Raw genomic sequence first — 6,000 nt, forward strand, 5'->3', positions numbered from 1 at the left:
CTCATTAAAAATTCTAAGCATATAAATTATAGCCTGTAATTATTTTTATACAATTTTTAATGATTTTCCCAATTCAGAATAGGGAATTCTAAAATCAATCTGACATTGTCTCACAAAAATTCGAATTCATACCAAATTAGTCAAATTCTATTTTATACCATAGCCAAATCTAAATTTATTTATTTCATCCTTACATTTACAATTTCAAAATGACATACACATAAGACATCCTAGGTACATGCCATTACCAATAATTAACACACTTTACCTTAATGGATTCGGGATCGGACTGGGATGCTGATTCAACGTTCTATCTTGACTAAACTCATACGAAACAAACCGTGCGCTGAGTATGGTATACTCAGTGGTATTTCTATAATCCAAACACTTGATAATATAACAATTAAACTTAAAATCACAATGATAAATATAACCATTCATTATTTATTTTATAGATAAGTTTCATTTACTTACCATAAAAATTCTATACAAGCCATATAACAAACACAACAACATATTTGTTCAATTCTTTTCATTTGCTTACTGTATAAATTCTTTCAATATATTCACAATTCACTTGTATTCACACTTTACTTCTTAACAATATACCATTTTAATTCATTCTAACATCAATCATCATCCATTTGAACTTCACTCATTTCATGAACCTTTTGGTTCATGTTTTCAATCTCATATCTCAATTTCAATTCTCAATTCAATTTCTCATTTCATTCCAATAGTTCAATCAATCAAATTCACTCGATTTATCTTTTCACTTATTTACCCTATTAACAAACCCGGACTTTGACGGATACACGGATTCAACCCAAACACACCAAGACGGCACATTGTGCCTAAAACGGTACATAGTACTTGATCAAGATATCGACACATAAAGTGCCTAAAACGACACACGAGGTGCACGATACGACACACGAGGTGCTCAAATACGACACATAAAGTGCCTAATAGGTAAAGCCGGCAAATCCGTACACTTTCAGATCCTATGGCATGCCAATTATATCCGACTCAGCCCGACTAGTTAATAGGGTATTTCATTCACTTTCTCAATTTAATAATTCTTTCATCAATATACCATTCGATAATCACATATATTTACCTATTTTCACAATTCATACAATTTTATTCAATTCAACAATATATTTCAATTATTCACATTAATTCATAATTCAATACAATTCAATTCATTTTTCAATATCAAATATTCAAATTTCTACATAAATCATATATATTATATAATTCAATCAATATAAATTCAATCAAAATAATTTCAATCAATATAAATTCAATAAAACAGATATTCATAAATCAATTCAATATAAATTTATCACACACTAAATCAATTCATTTCAATTATAAAGACACAATACAAATAATTCCCATCTTAATTATTTATCATAATATTTATCCAAAATTCAATTATCATAATTGCATAATATCTCATTCACACACACGCACGCACACACACACACATATATATATATATAAAATTCAATTTAATTCAATTAATATAAATTCATCACATACCAAATTAATCCATTTCCATTATAAACACAATAATTCTCACTTCAACATTTATTAAATGCATTGAATAAAAAAAAATATAACAATTAATAACTAGGTTCGGACTATAGAAATACAAACCGTATTTTCTCGAGCTAACTCCCTTTGTCTTTGCCATTTTTTCCTTTCTTAACCGAGGTTTCCCGAGACAACATTAGCTACGGGAATTAAAACAATTCATATTCGTTAATTCACTACTAATTTATATCTAATTAATACAATTTTTATTCAATTTCTACTTTAATTTCAATTTAATCTTAACTAGATTCACTTTTTCTATCTCAATTCATACTTCATTTCTATTCAAATTTTGTCCAAACTCATACTTAACTATTAAATTTCCAGCATATTTTCATAATTTTGAATTTATTTCCATTTAATCCCTAAAATTCAAAACTTATAGCTTAGTTTACGATTCAATCCTTTATTCAATTCCAATCAAAATTTCTATCAAATAAACCCCAATTCCATCATTTTATTCAACATGAACCATATTTAGAAATCTAATGACTTTCAAAATTTCTACTTAAAACAAGTAGTATTTATCTCTAGGATTCCAAAACTCAAAAATCATAAGAAAATGGGCTAAATTGACTTACCAAATTAACTTGGAACCTTTAAAACCTTATTTTTCCCTTTTCTTTTCTTCCTTTCTCCTTCTCTGTTTCGTCCCCTGCTATTCTGTTTCTTTCCTCTTTTTATTCTTTTGTTTCTTTCTTTTGTTTCTTTTATATATATATATATATATAATGACAATAATAACTATAATAAAATCTATTTAATAACAAATATTTATTTAACACTTGTACCAATCATTTTTATACACTTGTTTTTCTTCTTTTTTTATATATATATACATATATATTTAATAATTTAATAATATCCATTCACCGCCTCATTTCATGGGTATGACTTAATTGCCATTTTGATCCTTTTATTTTCTATTACTTTAAAACTAAACTTTCACATTATACTCAATTTAATCTTTTATCCAATTATCCTCAATTAAGCTAAATTTACTTAATTAAACTTTAATTAATCACTCACTTAACTTCATAAATATTTTTACTTTTTTTTAATAAATATTTTCTAATCTATTTTTCAGAAACGGTGACCTGAAAATACACTTTTCTAATAACCTTAAAGTTCGGGTCGTTACGTAAAGGTTTATTTTGAGTCCACACGACTAGACATACAGGCGTGTGACTGGACCATGTGAGACACACGACTAGCACACAGGCATGTGCTTCGGCCATGTGAAAATTGCACCTAATTTTCTAAAAATAAATTGACCATACAGCCTAGCACACGGGCGTGTGGCTTAGCCGTGTGATGTAAGTCAGAGAGTTACATGGGATAGGATACGGCCTGAAACACGGGCATGTCATAGGGTCACACGGGCGTGTCCCTTGACCACAAGGGCGTGTGAGCCCTGCACCTAGAAAAAAAATTTGAGGTTTTGCGAAAAATTTTCAGAAAACCCAAATAAATTCTAATTTGTTTTTAATACATATTTAAGGCTTCGAGGGCCCAATAAAGGGACACCTTGATTTAGGGCATATGAGTGAGAATGACATGGCAGAATTGAGCAAAAGGGGAATAACCTTCGGAAAAGACTCAGTAGGAAACCTTGTCTACCTTCCAAAAGTGCCCATGAAACCATACCATCAATAGTTGAGCACATCTAATAAATCGCCCCTCGCTCGTCTTCCGACATGAGCTCAAAGATCTGAAAGTTTCTGCCAATATCGCCGGTACAGGAGTGATTCCCTTCTCAAGGCGATCGAACAAGTCGATGACCGCCTCGTCCACATGCCTCAAAGCCTTAAGAAAGATCACTAATCCGTAGATGCTTAAGGCAAATATATTGACCCTCTTTCTTTCGTCTAGATGAGTCAAGATCAAATCTCGCAAATTCTCTCAAGGGACACATTTGCTATCTCCTTTTTGCTGAATCCGAGCGGTGACCCAAGGCTCGCTTATCCCAGAAATGCTCATCAGTTTCTTCACGAAAGCCTGACTACTAAAAACCGGGGCATAAGTCTTCCGGACCTGAATCTTTGGACACCTAAGCAGCGTAGTGTATTCCTCTATAGTAGGTACCAAATCCACTTCTCCAAAGGTGAAACACTTATATGCAGAATTCCAAAACTGCACCAAGGCTCGGAACAAATGCTTAGCCACTCTAATGTCTAGCAGATAGGATATATCACCATAACTTTGGTAAAACAACTGCTTGATCCTTTCATCCTAGCTAGCCCAAATGTCTCTCAACTCTTGCAGCTCATTCTGTACTACATTGACACGAGTGAAATCCCGTAGCTCCGATACATGCCCTTCTGCCAAGCTATCCCCTCTCTCAGATTGTAGCCTTTCTGACCAAGCACGAATGCCTCATTATCCTCGACTTTACTAAGAAATTTATTCTCCATGTCAAATTTTCTAACTTAGTAATTGAACGTAGATTAACGCCTCATTTAGTATGCAATTTCATGCAAAAAAGACAATCAGAACAAAACATCGGTTAGTATCAAATAATAGTGATAGAATGCAAGCACATAAACGGTGATTATAACGCATATACAGGTAAGTACTAAGGCTCGACGCGGCTCCACCCAAGGATAGCTCCTAAGGTTCACTATATATGGTTTAGTTCTAGGAAAAGGGGTACCCGAACTAGCAGATTCCTCAATCCTCACCCATTATAGGCTCATATAGATCGAGTTCGGTTCGGGGGGATACATTTCCCTATGACCATGCGGAGATGAAGATCTCACGAAATCATAGATACGGATGTACCCCGAAAGCAATCCACTAGCCCATGCGGAGGTGAAAACCTCACGAAAGCATAGTTTCTTACTCCCACTTAGAAGGTGTGACCAAAGTGGCCATGCAATGAAATGCAGTGCTATTCTACAAGACCCGCACCAAAACAATCATACAATCAAATGCAATCGAAAGATAGATGATTTTTAAAATAAATTTTCGGTCTTTTAACAAAAGGACAGTAGATAATCGATTTTTATGGCTTGACTCTCAAGTTCAATCCCCAGTAGGGTCGCCAAGCTGCCGAAACCATCCCTCTTTCAGATGTTTTGAAATTTTAAATTTAATAAAAAAGGGGGAATCGACTTTTGAAAAACAAAACATATGGAGTCGCCACAGATCTTTTTGTTTTGGGTGTGATCGGATCACCTAAAAATTTGGCTATTTTAATAAAAGATTTGTGATTTACTAAAACAATAACTCTGGTCTACGAAAATTTTAGAAAGATGGGCTCAGCAGTCGGTTACGCATGAGGAAGGATTAGCACCCTCACTATGCCCCAAAATTGGTACCAAATCAATTAAATACTGTCCTTATGTCTAAAAAAAATGTTTTTTGGAATGTGGTTCTTTTTAATAAAAGTTGAATAACTCGAGTTGATTGTCAAAAATCTTTTTGTTTCGACGTCCGAAAATTTATAATTTGAAATTAACAAGAGGATGCTCAACTATTTGGTCCAACGAAAAACTGAAACCCAGCACAGTAGGGCACGATCTCTCGAATTTCCAAACATCGAGTGTTTTTGGGAAGCAAAAGAGAGTTCGATTCACTAGAGGAATCCATAACATGAAGGGAACGTTGGAGTATATTCATTCTGATCTGTGGGGGCCATCCAGAGTGCCTTCGAGAGGTGGAGTTAATTATATGCTAACTTTTATTGATAATTTTTCCAGAAAAGTTTGGGCATTCTTCCTGAAGCAGAAAAGCGATGTGTTTTCCGCATTTAAGTCTTGGAAAATTATGATTGAAAAATAGACGGGAAAATATATAAAATACCTCCGTACAGACAATGGCTTAAAGTTCTGTTCTGATGAGTTTAATAGATTGTGCAAGTCAGAAGAGATCATGAGCCACTTGACAGTTCGTCATACTGCACAGCAAAACGGTGTTGCAGAATAAATGAACAGAATGATCATGGAGAAGGTTCGATGTATGTTGTCAAATGCCAACTTACCGAAGTCATTTTGTGCAGAAGCAGCCTCTACTGCATGTTTTTTGATCAACTGATCTCCATCCGTTGCCATTGAGAAAAAGACTCCACAAGAGGTATGGTCTGGTAATCCTGCTAATTATTCTGATTTAAAGATTTTTGGGTGTCCTGCATATGCTCATATTAATAATGGAAAATTGGAACCGAGATCCATTAAATGCGTTTTTCTTGGTTATAAAACTGGTGTAAAAGGGTATAAGTTATGGTGTCCTAAAAATAGAAAAGTTGTGATTAACAGAGATGTTGTTTTTGATGAAAATGCTATGCTATCTAACTTATCTCTTAAAGACTCTTCCAATAAAGAAAATCAAAAGCAGGTGGAGCATCAGATTAATACAGAGTCAACTCCTCAAGCCAAAAACAGAACTAGAAGAGAAATT

This window comes from Gossypium arboreum, chromosome 2 (genome assembly GCF_025698485.1).
Source record: "Gossypium arboreum isolate Shixiya-1 chromosome 2, ASM2569848v2, whole genome shotgun sequence".
Taxonomy (NCBI): Eukaryota; Viridiplantae; Streptophyta; class Magnoliopsida; order Malvales; family Malvaceae; genus Gossypium; species Gossypium arboreum.